The sequence below is a fragment of the Quercus lobata genome, chromosome 4, assembly GCF_001633185.2.
Source record: "Quercus lobata isolate SW786 chromosome 4, ValleyOak3.0 Primary Assembly, whole genome shotgun sequence".
NCBI classification, from domain to species: Eukaryota; Viridiplantae; Streptophyta; class Magnoliopsida; order Fagales; family Fagaceae; genus Quercus; species Quercus lobata.
In genome coordinates this window covers 27,435,253-27,448,758 of record NC_044907.1, presented here as the reverse complement: position 1 = coordinate 27,448,758, position 13,506 = coordinate 27,435,253, and the positions used below count along the sequence as shown (strand labels likewise).

Below are 13,506 nucleotides of genomic sequence, written 5' to 3'. Positions count from 1 at the left end.
TCATGTTATCAATCAATTGTTTAAATTCAAGTTTTCGTAATTTAAAATAACGCATAAAATATGAGTTTAAAGATCAAATGGTAAATTACACTCGATTGGCATGAAAATTGGCATGCATGTTAAGAGTAAATAGAAAATGTGATCCAACGGTTAGATTTTCAAAATATGGATTCAACAATAAGTTATTGGTTGGTGTGACATTTTTTAGAGTTACATCAAGTGTAACTTGAACCCAACCCTATATTTCTTAATTTGATGTGAATTTTGACAAATCTACCGCTGGATTATATTATCTTCATATATTTTTCATGCTGAAAAAATTTCACGGTGATCAAAGATTAATAGCTATGTCATCAATCAATTGTTTAAATTCAAGTTTTCGTAGTTTAAAATAAGGCATGAAAGATGAGTTTAAAGATCAAAGGGTAAATTACATCCGACTAGCAAGAAAATTGACATGCATGTTAAGAGCAAATAGAAAATGTGATCCAACGGTTGGATTTTCAAAATATGAATTCAACAATAAGTTATTGGTTCGTGTGACATTTTTTAGAGTTACATCAAGTGTATCTTGAACCCAACCCTATATTTCTTAATTTGATGTGAATTTTGACAAATCTACCGTTGGATTACATTATCTTCATATATTTTTCATGCTTAAAAAATTTCACGGTGATCAAAGATTAATAGCTATGCTATCAATCAATTTTTTAAATTCAAGTTTTCGTAGTTTAAAATAAGGCATGAAAGATGAGTTTAAAGATCAAAGGGTGGCAAGCAAATTGACATGCATGTTAAGAGCAAATAGAAAATGTGATCCAACAGTTGGATTTTCAAAATATGAATTCAACAATAAGTTATTGGTTCATGTGACATTTTTAAGAGTTACATCAAGTGTAACTTCAACCCAACCTCATATTTCTTAATTGGATGTGAATTTTGACAAATCTACCGTTGGATTACATTATCTTCATATATTTTTCATGCTTATAAAATTTCATGGTGATCAAAGATTAATAATCATGTCATCAATCAATTGTTTTAATTCAAGTTTTTGTAATTTAAAATAACGTATAAAAGATGAATTTAAAGATCAAATGGTAAATTACACCCGATTGGCATGAAAATTGGCATGCATGTTAAAAAACAAATAGAAAATATGATCCAACGGTTGGATTTTCAAAATATGAATTCAACAATAAGTTATTGGTTCGTGTGACATTTTTTAGAGTTACATCAAGTGTAACTTCAACCCAACCCCATATTTCTTAATTGGATGTGAATTTTCACAAATATACCGTTGGATTACATTATCTTCATATATTTTTCATGCTTAAAAAATTTCATGGTGATCAAAGATTAATAGCCATGTCATCAATCAATTGTTTTAATTCAAGTTTTCGTAGTTTAAAATAAGGCATAAAAGATGAGTTTAAAGATAAAAGGGTAAATTAAATCCGATTGGCAAGAAAATTGACATGCATGTTAAGAACATATAGAAAATGTGATCCAACGGTTGGATTTTCAAAATATGAATTCAACAATAAGTTATTGGTTCGTGTGACATTTTTTAGAGTTACATCAAGTGTAACTTCAACCCAACCCCATATTTCTTAATTGGATGTGAATTTTCACAAATATACCGTTGGATTACATTATCTTCATATATTTTTCATGCTTAAAAAATTTCATGGTGATCAAAGATTAATAGCCATGTCATCAATCAATTGTTTTAATTCAAGTTTTCGTAGTTTAAAATAAGGCATAAAAGATGAGTTTAAAGATCAAAGGGTAAATTACATCCGATTGACAAGAAAATTGACATGCATGTTAAGAGAAAATAGAAAATGTGATTCAACGGTTGAATTTTCAAAATATGAATTCAACAATAAGTTATTGGTTGGTGTGACATTTTTTAGAGTTACATTAAGTGTAATTTCAACCCAACCCCATATTTCTTACTTGGATGTGAATTTTGACAAATCTACCGTTGGATTACATTATCTTCATATATTTTTCATGCTTAAAAAATTTCATGGTGATCAAAGATTAATAGCCATGTCATTAATCAATTGTTTTAATTCAAGTTTTCGTAGTTTAAAATGACGCATAAAAGATGAGTTTAAAGATAAAAGGGTAAATTACATCCGATTGTCAAGAAAATTAGCATGCATGTTAAAAACATATAGAAAATATGATTTAACGGTTGGATTTTCAAAATATGAATTCAACAATAAGTTATTGGTTGGTGTGACATTTTTTAGAGTTACATCAAGTGTAAATTGAATCCAACCCTATATTTCTTAATTCGATGTGAATTTTGACAAATCCACCGTTAGATTACATTATCTTCATATATTTTTCATGCTTTAAAAATTTCAAGGTGATCGAAGATTAATAGCCATGTCATCAATCAATTGTTTAAATTCAAGTTTTTGCAGTTTAAAATAATGCATAGAAAGAGTTAAAAGATCAAAAAGTAAATTACATCCGATTGGTATGAAAATTGGCATGCACGTTAAGAACATATAGAAAATGTGATCCAACGGTTGGATTTTCAAAATTTGAATTCAACAATAAGTTATTGATTGGTGTAACATTTTTTAGAGTTACATCAAGTGTAACTAGAACCCAACGATATATTTCTTAATTTGATATGAATTTTGACAAATTTATCGTTAGATTACATTATTTTCATATATTTTTTATGCATACAAAATTTCAAGGTAATCAAAGATTAATAGTCATGTCATCGATCAATTATTAAGTAATATATTTCATTTAATTAATTTGTAGTGTTAAATTATATTTTATTAATTTGAAGTATTATATTAACTCTTATTAATTATTAAATTATACTCATTAATTTGTAGTATTAAAATATATTTACATAATTGGAAGTATTAATTATATTGTTATTAATTAGTAATTTATAACAACCGAAACACTCCCAAAACCTAAAAATGACCAAAATACCCCATGCCTGGAAAAATTCCAAAATACCCTCGATGACTAATAAAAAGACCAAAAACCCCTATTATTATTATTTTTATAGGTAAAGTACATTTAAAAAATGTTATTATTATTATTATTATTGTTATTATTAAAAAATGTTATTATTATTATTATTGTCATTATTGTTATTTTTATTGTTATTATTATTATTAAAAAACGTTATTATTATTATTATTATTATTGTCATTATTGTTATTGTTATTATTATTATTGTTGTTAAAGATTACCTAATAAATGTATGGTGCCTTAGTGTTAAGCACGTGTGTGTTTCAACTTGATGTCACACGTTCAAACCTTCTGAACAGTCCTTTTTTTTCATTTTTTAAGTTTCTATCAAACCGACTGATATTTATTATATGTACAAAATATTTGTTAAAGTGTAAACGGGTGTGACTATTGTTGGCCCAGGTTCGAACCCTGCTAAAATCATCTTAATATCTTATTTTTTTCTCTCCGACAAAACTACGTCGTTTTATATATCAACTTAAAACATAAAAAAAAAAACCCTACTCTCTACATTTCCCTTCAGCCGCCTCACACTCTCACCCTCAATTCTTTTCTTTTCTTCTCTACACAGACGCTTAGATCCAATTGCCTCATCCTTGCCGCCGATCCAAATAAAAAAAAAATCCTGATCTGATCTGTTCTGCTTTGTTTCTCTGTTACTATAAGCTGATTCTTTTATTACTCACACAAATCGGTACGTTCATCTTCAGCTTTGTTTCAAAAAAAAGCGAAGAACGATCGGTTTTGTTAGTTTTTTTTTGCTTAGTTTGATGATTTTTGGATGTGGATCTGACTAGATCTGGTGTGTTTTCTCTTTGTTGTTGTGGTTTTTGTTGTTTTTAGATCATCAATGACCGTGAAACCGGTAGATCTAGAGGATTGGGTTCGTCACCTTCAGCGGAAAACGACGTCGTCGTCATCGGCGGTGGCCCTGGTGGCTACGTGGCCGCCATCAAAGCTCGTGAGCGATAAATGCTGGACTCGGTGTGCTCGATGATCGCGCTTGTCTTCTTCCTCGTGACCTGCGTCGAGCTCTGTGATGCCGCCACCGTCGTCGACGTTTACCGCCTCATCCTGTACGGCATCTCCGGTGGCCCCTTCGGATCTCGCCTCGCCAAGCTCAACCACCACGCCGGCTCCCTCCACTTCCCTCTCGGCGCCGATCTCTCCCGCACCGTCCTCATGATCCCACTCCGTGACCTCAACATCACCTTCCTTCAAGGTACTCATTTCTCTGATGCACAATAGGACATGCAACGCCTGTAATTAATCTACATATACATCTTATTTTGTTAAATTCTGATATTAATTTGATGGTTTGTTTCATTTATATATTGACACATGTACGAATTTTAATAATATTTTTACTTTCAACATATCGATTTTAATATTAACTTAGTTTTCAATGGCAATTCAATTTTCACGTGGGTCTCTCATTGCTTAACTCTGCAACCATATTTTTAAAAATGTTTAGAAATTTGGGATTATTTATTTATTTTGAATTTAAGGAAAGTTTCTACTTAATTTGTGTGTATGTGTAGAAGGTGATTTTTGTTTTCAATTATTATTATTATTTTTATATTTATAAATATTGGAGCCACAAATTTCATTCTCAGAAATTTTAAATTGTGTAATTATCATTCATTTATTTATTATCTATCAATAAAAGAGTATTCTATATTTCATCACAAAAATTATGTAACACACACCTTTAACTAGTATCCGTATATAATTTTGATAACTAGGGAACCCACCTTGTTGAATTTACAATTCCACATAATATAAACAAACATTTTTCTTTTGTCCAAATGTGTGACCAATGACCCACCTTATTATTCCCTTTCATTCTTGATTGTTGCAAAAGTAGAATAATATAATTTTTTTATAGAGAATATGTATTGGAACAGGTTTTAGTTTTCTTTGTGACCCCACGTATAGTATATTGATGTAAAAATTTCTCTAGCCATTGACTATGTGGTTGTCTATGTTTGTGAGTCTATAAATTTATATTTTTCTGAATTTTGGCTAATTGGGTTTTGTGTGGCACTAGGGGCTAATAATTGAAAGAATCCAAACTGAGCCTGCGGAGGGTAAGAGAAAGATCATCTATCTTGGGAATGGTAAACTTTTTCCCCTAGATTTGAGCTTGTGTTGTACAATAATGTGAACATCAATTATCACATTCAGTTTGTGAAATCAGTTCTGGATTTAGTGTTTGTAATTGTACCTTCTTTTTTATTAGTTACTTTCCCTTTAATCTTGCTTGTCTCACAGGAGCACAGGTTTGGAAGAGAAGCTTTCAGATAAATACAAAGACAAAATAGTTGATTAGAAAAGATTGGCGAATGAGGTAGGTCCTAGGTCTCTAGGGCCATAGGGAACACGTATGACCACTTCTCTTTCTCACACGCACTTATCTTCTACCTTTGAGTCTTTGACATAACCTACACATCTCTTTCTGTCTCCCAAAACTACTGTGCTAGCTGCGGTCTTCAATGACTTTATCATTATTTTCAATCTTGTGCATTTTGATTTTCAAAACAATATGGTTCATGTATCAAAATTTTACTGAAGTGAATGTGTAAATTTTTCTTTAATTTTTATGTTATTTTTAATATGTACATTGTCTTGACTTTTGAGTGAATAAATCAATATCTTAAGTATTTATTACTTGATATGGGATGGGTAATGGTAAATCCTTTATTGTCACGTTTCGTGGTCGTTGAAAAGGGATTGTATGAAACTTTGAATGCTGTCTCTTAAAGAACTTCCTTTTGGGAAATTGCATCTTTTTGACATTTGCAAACATAAAGTCGAAAGCCATTGTTGCTTGCTTTTTTACTCAATAGTCATAATCTTTTTGAGAGTCGCTTTACAATGATTTCCAATGAGAGAGAGAGAGAGAAAATCTATTCAAGTTTTGTGTATTAATTTAAAAGCCCTTACTGCCACTACTTTTTATGAATTATGTGTGAGTGTCTAGTGTCTACTACACTTGACCAAGACTTCAAAATGTTTTGGTGTTAAATTTTGGGTATAGGAGCTTTGGGATTTGTAAGGGTTTATATTGTGTTGTAACGAGTTTAATTTTGTGTGATATAGGCCGAAGGTTTCATCGGCACTTTTCTTCAATTACAACACCTCGATGGGACTGCCATATCAGGTTTTGGTAGATACCAACTTTATCAATTTCTCTATCCAGAATAAAGTGAGTGATTAGTAGTTTTATTCCATTTTATTTTAAATGGGTTTGGTTCAAAAAAATGCGTAGTTTGAGAGAAATTTTTATTGTGCATGACTTACTGAATGTGTGTAATTACCAATTGAGAAGGAAAAAAAAAAAAAAAAAATCTAAGAATGAGATAGAAATCCTTATTCAATTCTAGAGCTTATTCTCTTCCCATTAATGCATTGAAGGATATGTTCTCGAAGCATGGATAAAAATAATAACTTTATGTATTTTGACTTGGTAACTATGCATTATAATCCTAACTTATGCAATTTCTTTCATTGTTGTGTAGTTGGACTTGGAGAAGGGAATGATGGACTGCCTATATGCAAAATGTGAGTTTGGAATCACTGGTTTCTTCAATTTAATGTGAATATTAATTTGCTGCAAGAATTGTTGTGCCATGTTGATGAGGTATCATAAGTTCAACATAGTTGTTAATGTGGTTTTATAACAAGCATTGAGTGCCATGTATCATTGGCAAACACTTAAATATGTGTTGGTTGCTTAATGATATTTATCAAAATATTACTCTTGGTTGTGTGGATGTCCATGAGAATGCTTAAGGAATAAAATGAGGATCTTTTTTTAAATTATGATTTTATTGAATCCGACTACCTTGTGGATTGAAGGCACTGTGTGATGGCGTACAAATAACCGCATCATTTATTTTGTTAATTTTATGATGATGGTTATAGATAATGCTATGTATTTAATAATATATTTTTATATTAATATAATGTTAGTTTTGAGACAATTGTGGTGTTAACTGGTTAAATTTGTGGTATTGTCTTAATGGAGCAAAAAATTATTACAGGATTATTTGTTGTAATAGAAATGTGGTTTAAAAAAAAAAAAAAAAAGGACCTAAAAAACCGCCGCTAAAGGTGCACATTTTATGTTTTAAATGATTCCCTATAGTAGCGCTTATCGTCTGCTGCTAAAGGTTGAAACATATAACGGCGTTTCTACCAGCCGCTACAAGTTCAATTAGTCTGTTTTGATTGATTGCCTATAGCGGTGCCATCTGCCCGCCGCTAAAAGTCAATGCCACGAATTCTGAACTCGTATAGTGGCGGTTTTATGCGCGCCGCAATAAACCATCACTCACCGCTGAAAGGTACATCTATAGCGGTGCTTTTTGCGACCGTCGCAATTAACCTATAGCGGCACTGCAACACTGACGGGACGGCCCACCGCAATAGCACCTGCCGCTATAGGTTGAATGTACCTTTAGCGGCAGTTCTGACCCGTCGCAATAGCCCGTTTTTCTTGTAGTGAAAACACATCTATCTTACTAATCCTATCTCCAAATACCTAAACACATCTCCATACTCTTCTTTTACAAAATCTTTCCTCTAGGAAAACAATCTCTACAACTTCTCCAGCAATTATAATCTCATATTTTTACTATTCTTAACCTCTATATCTCTTATACTTCTATATATCATACATATTACAAATACTACATCCGAAAAAATATCTATATCTTTTACCATCTTTACACTTCTCAAAAGATATCAAACACTCATACTAAAAGCCCTTCTCATGGAAGGCATGAACTTCTATTACTAAAACCCTTCTCCTAGAAGGCACCAAGATCTTATATCAAAACTCTTCTCTTAGAAGGCACAATTACTTCTTACAAAAGCCCTTCTCTTAGAAGGCACAACTACTTCTTACATAAAATCCTTCTCTTAGAAGGCACATATACTCCATACAAAAACCCTTCTCATGGAAGACAGCACTATTCATAACTTCACAACAATTAAAAGAGCATTGTCAAAAGGGAAACTTATTTATGTGCATGATAAGAGGGACAAGCTTAACTAGCCCTTACTCACAGCTGGACATACTCTCTCTCCCTCCAGTTGTACCCATTTTTCCCCTTCAATCACGAAGTTATCATGGCAAACTGACTCTCTACCACTGGAGCCATTCTGCTGGAATATTATCAACTCACAGAAGATGTACAACTGGAATTACAATCCATGCAAAGATAAGTGACTTTGCTTCCATATCTTTAAATTTACATCATTGAATACATGATTACTTTACCTCTAAATAAATACTACCTTATTTCAACTGTTATTACAACTATTAATTAAAGCCATTATATCAAAAGCATATTATATTATCGCGATTCTTAGACTTTGGCTTTAATGATTTTGTAGGCTTAAAAAATACGCCAGTAGCCATTGGACCACGTGGCCTAATGTTGAGTTCCGGAGGCAACTCCCCAAAAAGAACCCGGGTCTAGTAAGGTCATTCCTCCAACAGACCACACGTGGTCGAGGAATCAAAAAAGGCTCCCCGAACATATAGTAAATGAGATTTTTTAACAGAAGTAGCAGAGGTGAGTAACGGGTGTCTAACGGAGGACACCTCAAGTGGGTTAAGTGATAACTTTTAAACTACGGATAGACATTGTTAAAACGAGCCAAACCACAGGTGGATAAAGTGTAATTAATTTCCCCCATATAAAAAAAAAACACAACTTGTTTGTTCATTCCATGCAATATATATATATATATATATATAATTAAGTTAATACAAGTTACTTCACAATTACCACATCGAGTGTCAAAACTTGATGGTGCACAGTAAATGCACATGATCCATCTGATGCCTTGAAGAAAAACAAAAAGTAAGCTCTGTTGAGGTGCATGTCCCAATACGTTCACCCTTTTGACCGAAAAATAAAAACTTGTCTCATTTTAAAATAAAATGGGACTCTGTCTTTCAAGGATGTAGAGAAAATAGGGAGTTGCTCACTGAAATGAAAACAAGAAGAGGAAGGATAGTCCACCTGAACCGTCTAGTCTGTTGAAAGGAGGAAGATGATGTGAGGGATGATCCAGCAAGCTGAAATTTGGACTATATGGTCATCCAACACTCTAAAGATAAAGATATGAAAGTACCAAAAATACTTAGGATAAAAAAAAAAAAAAAAACTCATTCATCTTGTACCGGCCTAGAACTAGTTTACCGCCAAAACACACCGAAATTCGCCAGAACTGCCGAAATTCGCCAAAATACCTCAATATTTTGGGGGGTACGAATAAGTGGCATTTTTGTACCGTTTGACCTACCAAAATGGTAAGTTTCGACTGTACCCGCCGGTATGGTATGAAATTGTCTTTCCTGGTTTAAATTGATCAATTTTGCTATTATTACAAATTTTACAATAAAGGGTTTACAAATTGCATGTGATGTTGAATGTGGTTGATGTATTTTAACAATACTAGTTAGGGCAGCACGTGCTAGCCATGAAAAAAAAAGTAGTAATTAGGATCAATTCTAAATTTTATTTGTATCACAAAATAAAGATATAAATTATTTGATTTTTAAAATACATAAAAATTTACATTAATGAAAAGAGACATTAATTTTAAGAATTTTAATAATTATGTTATAAAAAGTTAATCTCATTTATATAAGACCGTGATGGATCCCAGTCTAATATTTTATTATTTTATTTTGACCTATAACTTACATCTCAATAGTTGTGAATATATTGTAATAACAACAATATGTCACAACATTTTTAGTTGTGCTAGATCTTGGTATGATATTTTATTATGTTATTTTATTGTATTTTGACCCATAAGGAATTGACACATGCGTCATAACATTTTCACAATATCTCTATGTATACATTGTACTTAATTACAATGTAAATTTATATTGTAGACACAAAAAAATTGGCAAATTTTGTACACATTTACAAAACTTGTACAATATTTACCATTTTTTGTGCAAATGTGTATAATATTAACCACTTTTGTGTATTTACAATGTAAACTTGCATTGGAAGTACAAAGTAAACATATAAAGATCTAAAAAAAAAAAAAAAAAAAAAAAAAAAAAAAAGTGCACCTCACTAATTAAATAAACCAAAAAATACTATTCATGAGCCTTTGGCTCTTTTATATAGTTAATAGAAATAGAAATAGATATGCCAGCTTACATAAATATTTAAAAGGAAAAAAAAACACAATCGATAACTGGAAAAAAAAAAAAAAAAAAAAACTTTAGGCACTGTAGAAATTAATGTTAAAATGTTGTAGACTTAGCATTTTTTTTATTTGATCTATAAAAAACTGAGATCTCAACAATTGTGAAAATATTGTGATAACAATAAGTGTTGTAACATTTTTTCAAAACATTTATTTTTAGTTGTGGTTGGTCACAGTCTCATATTTTATTATTTTATTTCGACTTGTAAGAAATTGACACGTCAATAATTGTGAAATTTGTTATGTCAGTATAACAATATATATACCAGCTTACATAAATATTTAAAAGAAAAAAAAAAACACAAATCAATTACTAAAAAAAAAAAAAAAACTTTAGGCACTATATCTACCGTGCCAGTTGAATAAACCAAACTCACTGTACAATAATGTTGTAACATTTTCTCAAAACATTTATTTTTAGTTGTGGTTGGTTACAGTCTCATATTTTATTATTTTATTTCGACTTGTAAGAAATTGGCACGTTAATAATTGTGAAAATATTGTAAAATTTATTGTGTTAGTATAACAATATATATACCAGCTTACATAAATATCTAAAAAAAAAAAAAAAAAAAAACACTTTAGGCATTGTAGCTACAGTGCCAGTTGAATAAAGTAAAAGCACTACACGATAAGTGTTGTAACATTTTTTCAAAACATTTATTTTTAGTTGTGGTTAGTTACAGTCTCATGTTTTATTATTTTATTTCGACTTGTAAGAAATTGACATGTAATAATTGTAAAAATATTGTGAAATTTGTTGTGTCGGTATAACAATATATATACCAGCTTACATAAATATTTAAAAGAAAAAAAAACACAAACTGATTCCTAAAAATAAATAAATAAATAAATAAAATTAGGCACTGTAACTAAACCAAAAGCACTGTAGATACAGTGCATACACGCATTGGCGATAAAACAAAAGCATTGCACAATAAGTGTTGTAAAATTTTCTCAAAACATTTATTTTTAGTTGTGGTTGGTCATAGTCTCATATTTTATTATTTTATTTCGACTTGTAAAAAATTGACATGTCAATAATTATGAAAATATTGTGAAATTTATTGTGTCAGTATAACAATATATATACCAACTTACATAAATATTTAAAAGAAAAAAAGGAAACACAAACCGATTACTAAAAAAAAAAAAAAAAACTTTAGGCACTGTAGCTACTGTGCAAAACATTGGGAAAAAAAAAAGGGCAGTGGCTCACGAAACCAAATGTACAGTGCAAAAGCACTGTACGCACATTCACACTTTCATACATAAGACAAGTGTCATAACATTTTCACAAAACATTTATTTTCAGTTGTAGTTGATCACAGTTTTATATTTTATTATTTTATTTTGACTTATAAGAATTTGACACCTTAATAATTGTGAAAATATTGTGAAATTTATTGTGTCAGTATAACAATATATATGCGGGTTCTTATAAATTTTGAAGAAAAAAAAGTACAAATGGAAGACAGGAAAAAAAAAATGTTGTAGTCACTGCAGCTATAGTGCCACTTGAACAAACCAAAGTGGCACTGTAGCAACTGTTTAAAACTTGGGGGAAAAAATGGCTCATTACACCAAAAGAGGCACTGTAGAGGCATTGCCTTTTCTTATATAGTTAGTAGAAAAAAGAGCACAAATCGATAATTGAAAAAAAAAAAAAAAAAGTACTGTAGCTTTTACACATTTACCTAACAAGTGTCACAACATTTTCACAAAACATTTATTTTCAGTTGTGGTTAGTTACAGTTTCATATTTTATTATTTTATTTTGACTTATAAGAAATTGACACCTCAATAATTGTGAAAATATTGTGAAATTTTTTGTGTCAGTATAACAATATATATATATATATATATATATTAAAAAAAAAAAACAAACAGAAGACCGAAAAAAAACTGTAACTGTTCAAAACTAAAAAAAAAAAAAAAAAGTGGCTCACCAAAACTACACTGTAGATGAACAGTGTAATACATTATGTGAACAGTAGCCAAACACTGTAGCAGCATAGCCGCTTTTTATATAGTTAATAGATAATAAATTAATGTTAGAGTTGCTTTTTTTTTTTTTTGTGTAATTAATGTCACATTATTTTTTTTGTAAAGTTTATGTATTAAAATGTGTAATATCCTTTCATTTAATCTTTTAGGATACGTTTAGTACACTGAATATAGATTACATGAGAAATAATAATCTTTATTACTGGGAATAAAAAACATTGTAATGGAATAACTATTACTATTCATAAGTTGATTGTTACATAAGGAAAACTTGTAAATGATGATGTATAAGGAAACTTAATATTTTTGGAAATATATTAATATAAAACCTATTCTATGTACTAAGGAATAGCTATTACATCCATTTTAAAGAGGAATAACTATTCTTCAATTTAAGGAATAGTTATTCCAATATAATAACTAATCCATGTAATAAAGATGCAACCAAATGACCGAATCGCTATTACATATGAATAACTATTCTATTACAGAAGTTATTACAGCATACCAAACATATCCTAAGTACAAAATTACATATTAAGAACAAAATATAATAATGGTTGGTGGGTTCAAATTTTTTGGGTTTAATGGGTTTGTGGGTTAATGGATTTGTGAGTGTAATGGATTTCTAGGTTGGTTTAGTTTTTCCTACTGTGACTTTTCAGGATTTGGCAAATTTGTTCTATCTATGGCTTCAAAAGAAGATGGAGAATCTTCTTGGTTCCTTCCAAAAAAAAAAAAAAAAAACATGCGTTCCTTTTTGTTTTCCCTTGCTATCTAGGTTTGTAACCTAAACTGATTTTTGGCAAGATTTGATGTATATTGTTGGTAGTATATACATCAAGAGGGAACTAATTATTGTATTGATTGAACAAGATTTGGGTCATGAAATGGGATTTGGGTTTGAAGATTTGATTTCTAAGATGGTGAGAGCGAAGTCATTTTTTAATATGATGCTTCTAATTCTGTTTCTATTGTGACTTATATAGTAAATGAGATTTTTTAATGAATATGGCAGAGGTGAGTAATGGGTGTCTAACAGAAGACACCTTAGGTGAGTTAAGTGATATCTTTTGAACTACGGGTAGACACTATTAAAACGGGCCAAACTACAAATGGATAAAATGCAATTAATTACCCCATATAAAAAACACAACTTTTTTTGAGAATTAAAAAATACAAAACTTGATTGTTCATTCCATACAAAATATATATATATATATATAAATA

At 30.3% G+C, this 13,506-nt stretch overlaps 1 long non-coding RNA gene across 8 annotated transcripts; it reads left to right on the top strand.

The window, feature by feature from the left end:
- Positions 1-3,534: 3,534 nt before the first annotated feature.
- On the top strand, positions 3,535-6,847 carry LOC115983896. 8 transcript variants are annotated; one of them, XR_004090290.1, is made up of 6 exons: positions 3,535-3,715; positions 3,865-4,243; positions 5,072-5,141; positions 5,296-5,371; positions 6,124-6,229; positions 6,543-6,847. It is a non-coding gene; the product is annotated as an uncharacterized LOC115983896 (long non-coding RNA). The 8 variants fall into 8 exon arrangements; XR_004090288.1 differs by having other exon boundaries at positions 5,296-5,405; XR_004090293.1 differs by having other exon boundaries at positions 5,072-5,371; positions 6,124-6,184.
- Positions 6,848-13,506: the final 6,659 nt, after the last annotated feature.